The sequence below is a fragment of the Anabrus simplex genome, chromosome 3 (genome assembly GCF_040414725.1).
Source record: "Anabrus simplex isolate iqAnaSimp1 chromosome 3, ASM4041472v1, whole genome shotgun sequence".
Taxonomy (NCBI): Eukaryota; Metazoa; Arthropoda; class Insecta; order Orthoptera; family Tettigoniidae; genus Anabrus; species Anabrus simplex.
In genome coordinates this window covers 332,235,185-332,253,878 of record NC_090267.1, presented here as the reverse complement: position 1 = coordinate 332,253,878, position 18,694 = coordinate 332,235,185, and the positions used below count along the sequence as shown (strand labels likewise).

The 18,694-nt window shown below is 37.4% G+C and overlaps 1 protein-coding gene across 1 annotated transcript in view; it reads left to right on the top strand.

Annotated features, from left to right (window-relative positions):
• Positions 1-18,694, top strand: part of LOC136866329 (putative mediator of RNA polymerase II transcription subunit 29) — a 254,830-nt gene that overhangs the window by 89,516 nt on the left and 146,620 nt on the right. The window lies entirely within an intron of this gene.

The window sequence follows — 18,694 nt, the reverse complement described above, 5'->3', positions numbered from 1 at the left end:
CAAAGTTAATTATATTATTATTTACTTTATGAATTCCAACGAGCCAAAGACTCGTATACAGGAATTGTACAATACAATTTGTTTAGCATCTACAATTAATATAATTCATATACATTGGCTGCAAATAAATATATTTGTTATAATGAATGTTACTCTAAATATTCCAATATTTCATTTACATTACAATTACACAAAGTCTTCTCAAAAAATCGTCTACTTACTTAGGTACTGATTCTATAGCACTTTCTTTAATTTCATTTTGAATGATGACAGATTGGAAACTGATTTTAAATTCTTGAAAGATGATTATGTAATTGAATGGCTGAGAACTTAAAACTACAGTTGCCATACTTATAAGAGAGTATTCGAAAGAGAGCTATGTCACCATATATACTGTTCATATACACACATATATATATAAATGATATGAGTAAAGGAGTGGAATCAGAGATAAGGCTTTTTGCGGATGATGTTAGTTAATAGCAATTACTTTACATTCGACACAAAGTGATATACAAACAAGATGGACTGGCCATGGGGTCACCAGCGTCTGGCATTTTGGCTGATATATATCTAGATTTCCTTGAACATACTAGAATAGAAGATGATAAGAAATTTAATAACATTCTCTTGTGGGCCAGATTTGTTGATGATACGTTTATAGTTATGGACCAGCACATTTCAGATGCACCTACCACCCTGGCACACCTTAATAATATTGATCCAGATATTAAGTTTACAATAGAATCCGAGGACAACAGAGCCCTTAACTTCTTAGATTTAACAATCACTCGGCTCCCGCATTCGTTTAAATATAAGATCTATAGAAAACAAACACACACCGCTACAACCCACCCAGCCAAAAGCAAGCAACCTATAATAGTATGATACACCGGGCTTTTAGCATTCCCATGTCAAAATCAGACTTAAATAGAGAACTAAAAACAATACGTTGCATTGCAGCCCATGACGGCTATAATCGTAGTTTCATAGAACGAATAATTTATAAGTTCAAGCACAGACCGAAATCAAACCTACAAAAAGAAATAACTAGACCAACAGTCTACTCGACATTCACATTTAATCCTAATGTCTATAGAATCACAAAAATTTTCAAGAAAAAGATCAACATGTCTTTTAAAACCAACAACAGAAATCTTGACATATTTCATAACGCTAAACTAGTCAACGCACCAAACCCATATGATAAATCGGGCGTATACAGATTTCACTGTAACAGCTGTAATAGTACATACATTGGACAAACAGGGAGATCCTTTAAGGTTAGGTATAATGAGCACGTCAACGCCATTAAATACAGGAGATTTTCAGCTATAGGACAACACATAAATGACTATAAACATAGTTTTCATGACATCAACCATGATATTGACGTCGTAGAAATAATGAAAAAAGGGCCCTTACTTGACATAACGGAACAATGTTTCATATCATTAGATCAGTATTTTAACCCGAATTATAATCTGAATGAGGTATCCGAAAAACCCACGATATTGTTTGATACGCTCATTTCAGTGATCAACAATCTAAAAAGACCAATAAATCAACCAGTACACAAAATGGTGCGCAATATGCTCATCTACCATCCCCTCCGTAATCCACGCCCTCCCGACCAATAACCTCGCATTACCGCGATCCCCCTTCCCCTACATAACTTGCTCCACCCCTCTTCTAATACTCGTAGTCTGCTTTCTGCCTTTCTGGTAGACAGTTCCTCACCAGCTTCATTTTCGACAACATAGTGCTTAAGGTGAGTTTCTACTTAAACGAAAATAATGCCTATTAAACTTAGTTATTCTTACGCTAATACATAGTATATATATCTCTCTTCTTAGGTCCGTCTTGGATCGAGATATTTCTAGAACCTCAAAGACCTCGAATGTAATGGTCCAAGAAATTTCGGTTCACCAGTCCACTTCTATCAAGTCGATCTACATTTTAAGAACATTAGCATAAAAGACGGAATATTACATATACGAACATTGCTCAACGACATTATATTACGAAATAAGAAATTTATTCAATCCAAAATCCACGTAAAATAGAGTGAACCTGTAATCAATTCTAAGAGGAACTGTTTTACTCACTATATATCTTCACTGAAAAAGGGACCTCTATAATGGACAATTAATGTTTTAAAGTTTAAAATATCAGCCAAATTTATCATTTTATTCGACTTGTTATTAAATAACCAAACTATATTAACGCAAGATATAGAATTACTAAAGACTTATAATGTAACTTATCCCCATACCTAGTACAAATAGGTCACTGTTTTCCAATCTGACAGTAGGCGATTTCATTTTAATGCATGTCAATTTAGTATTTTTGACCAAACAAATGCACCATTATCTTTAACGCGTAGTAGTTATAAAAGTTTTTAAAGATTGAAAATTATTATCTGGATGCTCAATTAACATTTTGTAATATTAATAAAAACTGACAAAAAGCTTTAACTTTAGTCAAATAATTGTATAAAGGAGATAAGTCATAATATGTCGCATAAAATATGCTACCAATTTTAATCTAAGGTTTTATGGTGTACACCAAATTTTAATAGTCATGTAAGAATATGTTCAATTTTTATATATATATATATGTTGTAAGTTGTGTTAATATTGTACTTGGGCCTTGTCACAAAGTTTCCTATGGCTGATGATGGCATACAAATAATGCCGAAACCGGTCCCAATGTTTGAAAGGTAATAAATATGTGATGTGTTAATGACGTCACATTGTTTTTGTACTGAAAAGGTGAACATAATTATCCTCAATTTATAGTGTAAATCTAGATTCAATACGGACCAAAATGAAGTTCTTAACTTTAAATACAACAAATATTCAGCGATGAGCTCACACATGAGTGAAACAGGACACCAGTTTACATCAATTGATAAGGATCTCACTATTCTAAAATGTATAGGCAAAGGAAAACTTATGAATGAATTAGAAAATCATTACATCTTTTTAGACCAAGCCTATAACAAAGACCATAATCTTAATGATGCCACGGAGGCAAGAAATCCTTTATATAAGCTAACTCCAAAGTTATTAGGCATTGTGAATTCAAAACATAATACAATCCCGCAAACTTTTAGAACTTCTTGTTCTAAAGCTTCCACCACCTCGTCAAATGTTAGGCCCGCCCATCTTGCTCCTAACAACCTTCCAATAACAACACATGCGGGCCGCAAGGATCCACCCACCCTTACCCCCCCTCCATGTCCTTCACTGCCTCAGCCACACCGTTATAATACTAGAAGTAGAAAGCTCAGTCAAGCTAGCGTTGCTGGAACAGCCCGACGTACTTAAGATCTTGTACAGTATTATTTAACCAACTTTCTTTAACATTTTGTTTCAGAAAGAACTCGATCATTTCTTCCAACAAATGTTTCAATTGGGTTATAACACCAACTTGACCATCTTTTGGATCCAATTGACTACCAACATAATTACTGACACCCGCTAGCTTTGACATACGTTATCATTAGCAACGCCTCCACAAAAAGTTCCATTTTCTTTTCTACTTTCAGATATATCAACCGTATACATTTTAACATGTTTATTACATTCACACTTCTGTTTTAAATAACTGACAGTGATTTTACCATCTTGGATTCATACTATGGGAATTGAAGAAACATCCCCCTTTGATGATTGTGTTTACACTCAAGGCCGTCACAGTCTTAATGATATATAACAAAAAGGATCCATTTTAGTTTTAAACTCTCAAAAATTTCATGTTTAACCACGTTTTAATCTTCAAAAACTGTTAATTTATTCTTTTTTTTAAACACACTTTGGTGCATTATCATTGTTTTAAATGTTATTGTATAATGTTTTACGAAATCATTATTCATAATTTATAAGATTAGAAAAACTCCATATGTATTATTTTTAAGATTGATATATTCTGATGATGCCCGTAAAGGAGGGTGAAACATGTACCATTGACTTTTATGTATTATGTATAAAATTTTAACCATATGAAATAGTGGTTTACATTGCATTGTATTGAACAGGTGGATTTAAAAAAATATTGTAATAATATTCGAGACATACGTCATCTTCAATACGGAACCAAAATGAGAATAGTTACTTGTAAATTGAGTGGTATGTTCCGAGCTGTCAGCGGAGAAATGGCGTGGAATGACATTAGTAGACGAATAAGTTTGAGTGGCATCTTTAAAAGTAGGAAAGATCACAATATGAAGATAAAGTTTTAATACAAGAGGATAAATTGGGGCAAATGTTCATTTATAGGAAAGGGAGTTAGGGAATGGAATAACTTACCAAGGGAGATGTTCAATAAATTCCCTATGTCATTGAAATCATTTAAGAAAAGGCTAGGAAAACAACAGACAGGGAATCTGCCACCTGGGTGACTGCCCTAAATGTAGATCAGTATTGATTGATTGATTGATTTGATTGATTGATTGATTGATCGATCTTATGTCATTATCTACATTAGAAATTGTGAAATATATTTTATCCATGTTAACTGCTACATGATCCAGAAGACTTGATGTTTTGTCAGTCGTGCATGTTGCATAAATTTTGTTACACAGTGTGAACCCATAGCATGATAGGATATTTATATACTACCTTTTTTAAATGATCTACAGTTAGAGTGTCAATATTTGTATCGCCAATTAATTAACAATGAGTACTGTTAATCTGGGAAAGGAAATTCTCCAAAGATGTTAAAGATGATGTTGCGTTGCCCCTCATAGGACTGTATCCTCCAATTCTATGCAGACTATCTCAATTGGAATTAGGCCCTACCAGTCGAGATGTCTCGCCAAATCTCAACCCAGATTAAGCTATGTTTCATTTCACATTTAGTAAGTATTTTACATTTCCACTTTTTATGGATAAATATCCCTGACCCACCACCCCCCTTGTGTATCTCTGTGAGCAAACAAACATGAGTAGTTATTTAAATTGAAATACTGGGCCTCATTACTTTTAACCCTGGTTTCGGATATAACCAAGACATCAACTTCACCTAAGATATGGAGCAGTATTTCTAATTTGTCTAACTTATTTTTGACACTTCTACTGTTAATATGCAATATTTGTAGCTTATTACAGTCAGTAAGAATGTTATTACTATGAATAGTGTAGTCATGCACACTCACAAATTTTAATTCCCTACAGTCGTAGGGATTAGAGGAGATAGTGTGGTCTGTTGATGTCGTCCTTGTCGTCATCAGCGTTTTACCATCAATGCCATTTTGAATGTCCACGGGGATGTTGTTACTAGTTGCTGCTAATATGGCTTCCGTTGTCTTGGTAAGATGTCTTGTTGGTTATATCGGACCGAAGTTTGCAGTTGTCATCTATGCTGGTAATACACGTAGTCCTTCCAGTGTCGTCCTTTTTAACATAAATTTTACAGTCCTTTGTCCAAACATACTTAAATCCGTGCTGTCAAAGGTCCCCTGCCTTTTTGTGCAGATATTTATTCAGGGATGTCGGGTGTTCCTTGATATATACACTCTGTGACTTAGCTTAATTCCCGGCATCAGTGGAGGTCAATCTTTGTTTGCTTCTCTTTGCTGTTAGTATTTCATCTTTCTTCGAGCAACAGCAAAATTTTACCAACAGAGGGGGCAGTAGTTCTGTTTTATTTTGAGGAAGTCTGTGGCACGCGTCAATGTCACTGGTGTTTATGTATACTCCTAGACACTTGGCAACGTCTTTCACGATTTGGACAGGCTTCTCATTGATAACCACAGGCAGCCCATGAATTTTAAGATTATTTATGTGAACATATTACTGGAGCTCATTATTTTCAGATCTGAGCCGCTGTATCTTGTTGTTAGTTACATCATGCTTTTGTGAAGTGTTTGAACTTGGTTTCGGAGAACGGTGATTTCTATCATAGCTTTGTTGAAATTACCTCTCATTTTGATTAGTTCAGCTTTCATTTCATCAAAACGTGATGCACAAAATGACACGGATTATTGAATATCTTTCTGTTCACACTCGATAGATTCAATTTTAGTGAGTCTGTTGTTGATTTGGTTAATCACACTAGCTAGGTCCTTGAGGTTAGGACATTCACTATTATCTTTGTTGCTAACACACTCACTGTCATCACAATGACCACAATATCACTTTTTGGTTTTAGAGGAAATAAGTTTTTAAACATCCCTTCTCTTAAGTTCAACACAAGTTCTATGATAAGACTTACCACAGCCGTCACATATGATAAAGTCCTCTTTAAGTTGAATGTTTACATTGTAGCTTCCACACACCGACTTCAGTTTAGACACCATTACTATCAAAGTTCTCCTCCAAACTATTGTTAGAGATTTTCTGCTACAAATAATCTCTTTTGTTGACTATAGGTTGTAAACTGGTAAAAAATCAGGTTAAAAATTACACACAAAATACTAAAGACAACGTTAATAAAACTTGACTACTTCAACTGAGATCATATTATAGCTGGGCTTCTTGTTGTTGTTGCAAATACAAGTAAGCATTGAATCAAGTCATAGAGAGATTGGAACACATATCCTTGTCCTTCTGTGTTTTCATGTTCATCCTTGTCTCCTTTTGTCTGTTTTCATTTTACTTTTGAAGACACTGTGTTTTTTTTGCAATAAGGACTACCGGTATATTTAAAAAAAAGTGAACCTCGATGCATCGTTCGCAGAACCGTCGTTTACCCGTATCCATTGTTCAATTTATTTAGTTCTGAAAATGTTCCATATAAATTAATATTAAATTTCCCCGCATCTATCGTTCCTCAAACTATCGTTTTTTTTTCTCATCAATCGTCAAAAAAGTAGTAGCTCTCGGCCACAATTTCCCCGCATTGATCGTTTATGAGAAAATTATACTGTACGCAAACGTTCTTTTTAATTTAAAGCGGCATGGAATAGCAGCAATCTGTTACGCAAGAATGTATGAGCTACGAGCGATTAGGAGTTTCTAGGATTGACAAATTTCTCGGCTAGAGCAAGGTTCATGTAGGCTGGACTGCGTGCGCAGATTATTTACACACAACCGCACTATATAAACACGCCTACGAGCCTCCTGGCCCCAAGGCTTTACTCGAAGCACTTGTGTATTTTCATTTCATTCTGAGTGGTCTTGTGCTGTGTCTTGGTTATGTGTAGTGATTACAGTTTTATCTATCGTTTGTAATTACGTTGTTTTCCTCATTTCAGTTCCTGTGTATTGTTGTTATTCATGACATGTCACGTCCCGCGAAAAAAGTAAGAACTCTTCGAAGAACGACTGAAAATTATAGAAAATCAAATCCGTTCAAAAAAAGAGTATATACTGCTAAATGTCTTGGGTTAGCGTCTTCAATGGTAAACTCCATATTTGCCAAGAAGAATGAGATAAGAGAGCAAATTAATAAATGTGGCAGTTCAAGTGAAAAAAAAAAAAAAAAAAAATGGACAAGAATCTACATTCGCTCAGCTGGAGAATATCGTTTTCACTTGGTACCAGCAAGCAAGGGCTTCCAGTATCCTTGTAGATGGAACCATATTATGGGAGAAGGCCAAGAAGATAGCTGCAAGATTGAAAATTGATCATCTTACTGCATCAAATGGATGGGTCGCTCGAGCGAAAGTGCAACATGGACTAGTTTTCAAGGTTTCTGCAGAAAGTGCTTCTGGGGACACGGGAGGTAAGAAGCTGTGGTTCAGGTGACTGCCATTGCTACTGGAGGGGTACGAACCACGTGACATATATAATGTGGACGATACCAGACTTTTTTTATAGTGTCCTTCCGCAAGGAGCACTGGAGCTGAAGGGTGGATCTTGCCGTGGTGGGAAGAGTTCCAAAGAACTAACCATTCTGTTGTATTTGAACAGTGGTGGCAGTGATAAGAGAGTGCCAGTCATAATGGGAAAGTCATCAAAACCACTTTGTCTTAAGAACACGGAAAAACTACCCGTGATATATCATGCAAATAAAAAAGGCTTGGATGAGACCACTGAAATTTATGCACAATTTTTAAGGTCATTTGATGCCTCTATGGGTGCACTAGGAAGAAAAATCATGCTCTTTGTGTGAATAATTGTGCCGCTCATCCACCGGACACGTCATTTTTTCGTAATGTGAAAGTTGTGCATTTCCCCCCAAATTGTACCAGCATGTTGAAGCCTCTTGATCTTGGGGTAATAAAATGTTTCAAGCATCTGTACCATAAGTGCCTAACTGCTATGTGCTTGTTGGATGCTGATAAAGAAATGAACAAGAAAGTCAATTTACTACAAGCGATGCACTTCAGAGTAGCAGGTTGGCAGCAGGTGTCCCAGCTGTTTCCATAAAGATGGTTTCAGCTGTCAGCTATGCACGGCGGAAATAGATTCTGCTGAAAATCTCTGTGCTAATGTGAGATAGTGATGACAATGATGTCTTTAATGAAGACTAGGAACAGTTAAGGGGTGAAAGTGACGCTGTCCCATTGATTTTGAAGACTATGTGCTGATCGATTCTCATGTAGCCATATGTGGAGTGGAAACAACTGGAGAGCTGTGTGATGTTGGCACGGGGAGAGGCGTGATGAAGGGGAAGAAGACGATCGTGAGTCCCAAGTCATCCCGAGTTTCGCCGAAGTGCATGCTGCCTACGCACAGGTAAAATCCTTCATGTACTTCCAGTGATTGTGAAGAAGAGAAGATTATGCAAAGCTTCAATGAAACAAAAAGCAACCAATTTTTTTTTTTACTAAACAAAGATGACAATGTAAAGAAGAGGTTATTTATAGCCACAAAGGCTGTAAATTTTGTTTGTACATCTGAATTAAAGAATAACATTCCATAAGTTTCAAGTGTTTCTTCCGTCATTGATTTCCAGTATAAAGAACGAATGAACGTTTTTTTAAAAATTTAACATTATTGTAAGTCTGTTCTAAAAATTGACAAAATATCACAAACTCCAAAAAGTCCGCTATTAAAAAAAGCTAACGTAAGAAATTTCATTTTTCCGTATTGAACCAAGAATTACAATAAATAAACTTGATATTTCCAATTGAATAGGTGGAAATATCAAGTTTATTTATTGTAATTAAAAAAAGCCTTTGCATTGGCGCATGCCTTCACTCTTCCCAAGAAAACGAATGTTGCCCCCTGTCGTCTTTAGCATGCGCAGGTTACGGTTTATCAGCTGGGAGCCGACTTCATGTTTACAGTTTAAATGTCCATGATTAAGTCATCTGTTTTCCACAAATTGATGACACAATTCAGGTAGGGTGGATGGAGAATGTACACCACATTTCTAACTGAGTCATACGTACAGTAAAGAACGAAACAACCAAGCGAGTTGGTCGTGTGTTGAGAGTCACGCAGCTGTGAACTTGATTTTGGGAGATAGTGGGTTTGATTCCCACCGTTAGCAGGTTTCCCATTTTCACACCAGGCAAATCCTGGGACTGTTCCTTTATTAAAGACACGGCTGATATCTTTCTAATGCTAGAGTTTTCCCATCCTTTGGATGCCGAAAACCTTCTAAAAAGTTGGAAAAGAAAGTAGAAGAAAATGAAGTCTACAAACTGTCTATATTTCAATTCTAAATAATGAAAAATTACACATTCTTTGAAATAGTTCATATTTCGCTGAAAATGCAGGTTATCGTTGTAATATCCCCTTATAGCAGTAATTTGCAACAAGGAAACTGACATGATACTGTATAGGCTTTTGGGCTTATGCTGTGTCGAGAAAATAAGGTGAAATACTTTACGTTTCACAGAGAACTGTACTCTGCGTCATCAGAAGAAAATCTCGACTGTCCACGAGAAAGGCTTCTTAAACAATGACTTTTTGAAATTTAGACATTATAATAGAAAAGGAAATGGTACCAGATGGCTCCCCGGACGTGGCACAGCGCTAGCGTTCAAAGTGGAAGCTGACCAAACCATCAGAAATGAGTCTAAGAGGGTCTCATAACATGTGTACGTAACATATGACGTAAATCAGCCCTTTTATGGCGCCCTTCGCAATTAATTTCCAAATTAAATTTTACTTAATATTTGAAAACAATACTTTTGCATTTCAATAAATGTTCTTACTTTTCTCTTAAAAATACCGTCCTCAAAGTCAGGAAATTTGTTATATTCGTACCTCCAAATACACAAAGAGCTTTGAGTAAGCCATAAATGTGATCTAGGCCTAACTGACTCGTGTCTGCAATTAGTGAAGAGGTAGAAGAAAGGTTCAGAAAGAGAGCTATTCGACATGTAAGTAGTTGCGACAAAGGGAAATCCTCCACAAACCTCTCACTATGGGGGGGCTAGCGCCAGGTATAAGGCCCTCTCTACTCACAGAGCCAAATATAGCCGCATATTTATTCTGCCAAACAGAACCGCTTCCTTATGATTCACTTGATTGCAATGCCATAAACTACCTACCATGACAGAGTTTCACCAGGACTACAATGGGACACCCAATTTGCCCACAAAGTAACTTTAATCCCAACAAAGCTGTGCCGTAAACAATGAACAAACGATTTATGAAAGTCTTGCAATTGGAATGTTCCCAGATGCTAGCTTTCAGGCGAGCATTCAGTATTACTTGTGAGCTTATGCAGAGCTTATGGAATACGTTTTGAGTGCCTTGTGTTGTGATAAGTTGTACATTCAACATGTTTCATGTGCTTTTTTCATTAATATTTAAACTTTAAATTATTCAGTTTATAATCAGTTATATTTCATTAAACATAACTCTTCTTAACATGGCTAAAAGGCAAAGAAATTATAACTTTAACAGTGAATGGGAGGACCAGTATTGCTTTATTGAAAACAAAGGAAAGTCTGTGTGTTTATTGTGTAATGCTAGCGTGTCTGTTCCTAAAAGAAGTAATGTACAGCGACATTTTTTGACTAAGTGATAAAAATCATTGTTATCCGTATTGAAGATACTGAATGTAGGATGTTAACATCCTACATTTTTTGACTAATCACAAAAAATTCGACAGTGAATTTCCTGTTAATTCTGAACTAAGAAAACACAAAGTGAAAGACCTGAAATCTAAATTAGCATTGCAACAATGTGCGTTTAAGGAGCCAGTTCAGCAAACGCGTAACATGACAATAGCTTCTTACAAAGTTTGTTACGTCTTAGCTAAAAGGAAAAAAAGCTTTCAGTGATGGGGAAGTAGTGAAAGAAGCTATGCTAAATGCTGCTGAATCTCTGTTCGAATCTCACAAAGATAAATCTGAATTGATGTCTTCAATCAAAGGACTTCAGTTGTCTCACCAAACTGTTGCTAGGCGGGTTGAACAGATTTCTAATAATATGGAATCTCAGTTACATCAGGATTTTAAATCGTGTGAACATTTTTCACTCCAGTTTGATGAAAGTGCTGATATGTCTGACACTGCTGAGTTGTGTGTATTTGCTAGAATGGTTTTTAATGATTTTACAGTAAAGGAAGAATTTGTCAAGCTATTGCCACTTCATGGACGTACTAGGGGAGAAGACATATTTAATGCTTTCGTTAAATTCACCAAAGAGTAACTTACCACTGTCAAAGCTTGTCGCTATGACAACAGATAGGGCACCGTCTATGACTGGTAGAAATAATGGATTTCTTTCTCTTTGCGCTAAGGATGAATCATTTCCAAAATTTCTTTCTTATCATTGTATTATTCACCAAGAAGCTTTATGCTCAAAGGTTTTAAAGTTCGATCATGTCATGAAAATTGTAACTCATGTCGTGAATTATATAACATCGTCATCTACTCGTCATCGATTGTTCAGAAATATTTTAAGTATGTCAGATTCGGAGTATGGTGACGTCATCCTTCATGCAGACGTAAGGTGGCTTAGTGGGGGAAAAGCACTCGAACGGTTTTGCTGCCTGTTGGATGAGATACGAGACTTTATGAAATCATCTCCTGGGAAATATTATCACGAACGTGATGATATATCTTGGCTAATCGAATTAGCATTCTTGCCAGACATCACCTCAAAATTAAATGAGTTAAATCTCGAATTGCAAGGAAAAGATCATAATATTTCAGGTATGATAAGTACTGTCAATGCATTTGAAAAGAAACTTAAGGTATGGATTGTCCATTTAAATAAAAATTCCCTTTCAAATTTTCCAAATTTGAAATCTATGCCAGATACAGTAAATGGCGGCAAGCGTGATTTTTCATCTCTTGCTAAACATCTTGAAACTCTTGGGTCCGAATTTGGTAGCAGATTTAGCCAGTTTTCAATGCTTGAACCAGTGATCATGTTTGTCAATAATCCCTTCGCTTCTGTTGACGTTTGTGAACTTGGAGGGAGGGTGTGTGAAATTTTCGAAAATTATAATCCTGAAGAATTAGAAATGGAAATTTTAAGCCTTCAGTCAGACCTTTCTTTGAAATCCTCCTACGCAACATGTGGCAATTTCTGGACTCTGGTGGACGGTAAAAAATATCCCATTGCCCGCAGTGTTGCTCTGAAGATGCAATGTTGTTTTGGTTCAACCTATCTTTGTGAAGTCGCGTTTTCGACTATGAACATAATAAAAAACAAATACCGATCCTGCCTGACAGACTCACACCTGGATGACGCATTAAGAGCAGCCTGTTCCAGTTACACACCAGACTTTCCTCAACTTGCAGCGAGCATGCAGTGCCAGATTTCACATTAATTTTGTGAGTAAATATATTTTCATATAATTTTTAATTCTAGATTTTTTATTATTATTATTATTATTATTATTATTATTATTATTATTATTATTATTATTATTATTATTATTATTATTATTATTATTATAATATAGTCGTTGCAGTACCGATAACAGTAGTCGAATTAGTGGAATCGTACCTGGCGCCCGCATACTCTTAGTTATCATAGTTATCATGTGAATGTGCTCGCGTAAAAACGAACGTTGGACAGCCCTGATGTAAATCCTTAATGGCTGGCAACCAGGTATTACTTAATTGATAGCCGGTGTCCCTGTTGAAATTGTTGGGATTTCTACGTATTTCCACAGCTTCCCGTATAATCCTGGACCTGTAGTGTCTAGTGTGGGTAGGAGCTCGACCATCTTAGAACATGACATCATGACCCGACAATAGAGTGTGCTCAGCTATTGCTGATTTGTCTGGCTGGTTGAGACAAATATTATGTTCAAGTTCCTTGATACGGGTACCAATGGACCGGCATGTTTGGCCGATGTATACCTTACCGCAAATACAGGGAATTTCGTATATCCCAGGATGTAAAAGTGGGGACAATTTGTCCTTGATTTTACTCAGACTGTGAGCAATTTTAGTGGCGGTACCAAACACGGTTCTTAAATTGTGTTTGCGGAGGACCTTGGCAATTTGATCTGTGGTGTTGTGAATGTAAGGCAAGTAGGCAGTTCCCTTCACTTCTTCCTTCTGGGAGCTTTGCTTGGTCATTTCTCTGGGATGCAGGGCTCTATGAATCTGCAAATTGCTGTAACCATTACCCTTGAACATGACTTTGAACATGTCCATCTCCACCTATATATTAGATGGCTCGCAAATTCGTCTCGCCTTCTTGGCGAGTGTCAAGAGAATGCCTTGTTTTTGTGCTGGATGTTGGTGAGAATCTACATGAAGGTAGCGATTTGTGTAGGTAGGCTTACGATAGACAGTATGTCCTAAGGAGCTGTCCGGTTTCTTTCTTACTAGAATATCCAAGAAAGGAAAGCATTCGTCTGACTCCATCTCCATAGTAAATTTAATTGAAGGATGTTGCTGATTTAGGTGGTTTAGAAATAGATGAAGTTTCTCAGGACCTTCTGTCCAGACCACAAATGCATCATCAACATACCTCCACCATATCATACGTTTGACGGGCGCCGAAGCAACAGCCTCCTCCTCAAAATTCTCCATAAAGAAATTAGCCACTACGGGTGAAAGTGACCTCCCATAGCCACTTCGTCCGTCTGTTCATAAAAATTCCCACCCCACAAGAAATAGCTGGAAGTCATGCAGTGGTAAAAGAGCTTAGTAACTTCCTCAGGGAACAGGCGTTCAATGAGATACATGACCGAGTCAATCGGGACTTTAGTGAACAAGGACTCCACATCGAAACTCACAAAAAGTGCATTAGGTTGAAGGGTAATTGTCAACAGCTTGTTGATGAAATACCAAGAGTCCCTGACGTATGATTCAGTAAGTCCTATGTGTGGCTGAAGCAATTTGCTTAGGTATTTAGCCAGAGCATACGTAGGAGAACCTATTGCACTAACAGTAGGTCTGAGGGGAACATCTTTTTATGGATCTTAGGCCGTCCATATAATCTAGGTGGCACTGCATCCCCCATGGACTGATGTTTAGCCTCCTCTTTTGGAAATGAAGATTGCCTTAAGAGCTTCACGGTGACATTGGACACACGAGTGGTGGAGTCACATGAGCTCAGTCTGTAAACAGGCTCTGACAATATAGCCGAGATCTTATTCTTATACTCATCAGTGTCCATAACCGCTGTCGTATTACCCTTATCAGCTGAGAGAATGGTCAGTTCAGAATCATCTCTAAGTTTCTTCAGAGCTCTCCTCTCGCCTCTTGTTAAATTGGGCGCGGGTACAAAGCAGATCTTATGAGTCTCACACATTTTTGTCTTAACTCCTCAGTCTCATCCATAGGTAGTTTAAGGATGGCTGCTTCAATGGAAGTAATTAACTGCTCAGTGGGAATTTTTAGAGGGAGCGACAGTGAAATTAAGACGTCAAGCTAGAACTGCTGTTTGGTTCTCGTCCAAGGATTTCTTGGAAAGATTGACGACAGTTTTACTAACATCCAGGTTTGTGCAAGAGACCGCCTGTTTCTGAGCTAGTCGGAGGAACTTTGATTTCTGTTTGAATGACACCTGGTTGAATTTTCATTCAGCCTGTATAGCAGTAATGTGAACGAAAGTCAACCACAATTCCTGCGAGAGTGTTGTTTAACAGCAGGTGTAAACGAAACAACTCTCGGGAGACTGAGTCCAGTTCCCTACGAGTGTAATGCACTCTCTCAATAACTAGAGCCTGGCTAGCCTGTTGATATTTTCTCGTGGCCTTCAGTGTATTTAACATGTGCTTCAGCTTCACACAGTTGGGAATTATGTTATGGTCCCTGCATCTCAGTCCCTTCAATATTGTTAATTTGTCTGTGTTTTCCAAATTCGAACGTTCCTCATCGCCAGATGTTTCATTCCAGGCTTGTGCCAATGTCATACACCTACCAATGTGTTACGTACACATGTTATGTGACCCTCTTAGACTGATTTCTGATGGTTCGGTCAGCTTCCGCTTCGAAAGCTAGCGCTGTGCCACGTCCGGGGAGCCATCTGGTGACGAATGAACGTACCATTTCCACTTCTATTATAACATCTAAATTTCAAAAAGTCGTTGTTTAAGAAGCCTTTCTTGTGGACAGTCGAGATTTTCTTCTGATGATGCAGAGCGCAGTTCTCTGTGAAATGTAAAGAATTTCACCTTATTTTCTTGACACGGCATAAGCCCAAAAGCCTATACAGTATTATGTCTATAAGTACGGGCCGTGAAAGCATCAATGGCAAGGAAACTGAGCTTAACGGTTTTCAATTATTACGCATTGTCAAGAAACTGCATTAAAAAGTTATGCTTATTATTTCCATCGCATGTATCATGGTTGCCATATTTTAATGCCTCTGTGAGGTTTACATAAAGAAATATGTCCAAATACAGTCACTGTATTATTTTATAATTTTGTTTTCCCCCAATTTTTTGATCTTACTAACATGTATCGTTTGCCCGCATCCATCATGATTTTCCCCGTCCCACATGAAAAACGATGCATTGAGGTTTTACTGTTCATCACAAAAAATAATATTTTTCCACACTGACCTAGTAGTAGTATGATGTATGCGTTTTCTTGAATAACACTTTAGTTGTACCGCATTGCATTCAGTTGTGCTCACTTCACTGGTAGAAGTAGTTGTGTGTTTGAACTATGCATGCTTTAAGCATTATGTTATGTTAAAACGTTCACTGGCATGCTCCCTAGTTGAATTTTAAATGCCCTGTGCCAGCTATTTAACAATAATAGCAACAGTGGACTGGGTTTTGACAAGTACTGCCACATGAGGTAATTTGGGACACTTATAATGGCTTTTTTCATTTTATATGACATTAAAAAAGTAATGGCTTTTTCCTTTTTATTTGATATAAAAACGTTATTTTAAATTACCAGTATTTTAATTTTTGCATCCTCTACTTGAGTATGAGTGATAATGAATGCACGAACAAACATGCAAACTTACACCATTTGCTTTAAAAAGATATTAAGTTATGAGTGGTTACCCCTCCTGTTGGGGTAAATTAAGACACTCATCATTGTGAAGCAACTATCTATTTTTATCCCGTGTATGAGATATATCGGATAATTATCTATCCTCTTCAAAGAATGAATACTCCTCTCTTCTCTTTTCATTTCCAGAGATTTTTGCCAATCTGATCCTCTGTTATGGTATCCTCATCAATGTTCTTATCTTCATAGAACTACCGGTACCTAGTTTTTTCTTGTACACATGCAACATTGTCCAAAATAACTCCAGGTGTGCACACATTTATAAAAAACTGGGTGAAGAAATGAAGCAATGAGGCAACAGTGTTAAGTTACTTTAACATGGTGAGAATTAGTAGCTAATAATTACCAGTAGCATACCTGCCAACCCTTCCGATTTACCCGGAAACTTTCCGGTTTTTAACTCGTCTTCCGATTTTCCGATTTATTTTTACTTCTTCCTATTTTTGACCAATATAACTTCTAGTACGGCCAATACTCTTCCCCTACTATAAATTCTTATGTGTTTGTGTAATTTACGAAACCTCATTTTCAAGAGTATTTATTTGATGCTTTATTTCGTGAGTATTTCGTCCTGTGCCTTCGTGTATCGTGTTTCCCGCTCACCACAGCGTGGCGGCAATTGTCCTGCAAGCAAGACAGGCTGGCTCGCGCTAGCGACTCAGTTAATCGGGATGAAAGAATGAGTTTATTGTTGTTCGCGCGCTGTTAACATCGTTTTTGTGCGTAGTTTCGTCGGAGTTTTAGGCCCCTTTTTTTCTTGCACTTGTATGCTTTCCCCCACTGCCAAAGTCGTATGTTAATAATGTATGGGACATATAGAATGGTTTTGTATGTGGTAGTTTCGCGTATTTAAGTGCATCATTTTAAATGAGTTGAATGTTTTTAAGTGGGTTGTGTCGGTGACAGTTTCAGGTAGTTAGTTTTCTCGTTAAGGCCAAAAATATAACAAACGTTATCTCCAAGTGTTCAGAGATACCTATAAATTTCCGTTCATTTTACCGTCTGATAAAGAAACTACCATATTCTTTCGCGTAATCAATGCCCTTGCATAATCTACGCATCCCAATATTTTTGGGTCCAAAGAGGACAAAAAACAAATGTTCACGTATTTGACGCCCCCACAACTTCGAACATCCATCACGCAGCTCCGGATGCGTTTCGAAATAAAGATGTCAACTACTCAAGTAGCAGGCTTCCTATTGCGAAATAGGGTTGGGCACTATGTCCCTGTTTCAGCACACTGTGCCGGTACACAGTTATGTCCCGCTGTTCCACAACACGGACTGTCAATTGTTCCGAAACATTCTCAAGCGAGCCGGAGACACTAACTCGCTGTCCCGTCAGAAGCGCCACTATGCACTGTCCTTCGCCTACTAGCTGAACTGTGCAGCGGGCACACGGGACACAGGACTGTAACTGCGCAGTGTAGAGAGAACTTCGAGACGCAACATTACATGCTCCGCGCCAGTGGGAATATGCCTGTACGGAACGTGCTGTGTGGTGTGTGCCCGTGTGTACTTATGGCCGTGGTCCAGCATAAAGCTGCAGGGAACGTGAACGAACAGTCGGAACACTGAAATTCGTGCCTAATAATCGTGTTTAAAGGCTGCTTTTAGGTTAAGATTTTCCCGGTCAATATAAAATACACATAACACGGTTAAAATGGCAGTGCAGGTATTTAAAAGTAACTAATTTAAGAATATTTTCACCAGTTGAATGCATTGGCCTGTATTGTGAGTAATTAGTGAGTAATTAATATCTCGAAAATTGCCCTCTATACCTTCTCGGGGATTGATGTTAAATTTAATTTGGACTTTAAGGAAACTTTCAAGCCCAAGAAAAATATAGGTCGTCGCGTTGGAATTAAAAATATAACTGGATGAAAACGTTGATGTACTTTCGTGCTGTTATGCTCTCTGCACTTCGAATTCCTTCCCTCTCAACTTCCATTCACTTTCTTCAATATCTCGAAAATTTCCCTCAACACTTTCTCGGGGATTGACGTTAAATTTAATTTGGATTTTAAGGAAACTTTTAAGCCCAAGAAAAATATAGGTCATCGATTTGAAATTAAAAATATAACTGGGTGAAAACATTGTTGTACTTTCGTGCTGTTATGCTCGCTGCGCTTCGAATTCCTTCCCTCTCAACTTCCATTTACTTTCTTCAATATCTCGAAAATTTCCCTCAACACTTTCTCGGGGATTGACATTAAAAATTAATGTGGACTTTAAGCAAACTTTTAAGCCCAAGAAAAATATAGGTCGTCCTTTGGAATTAAAAATATAACTGGATGAAAACATTGATGTACTTTCGTGTTGTTATGCTCTATCCACTTCGAATTCCTTCCCTCTCAACTTCCATTTACTTTCTTCAATATCTCGAAAATTTCCTTCAACA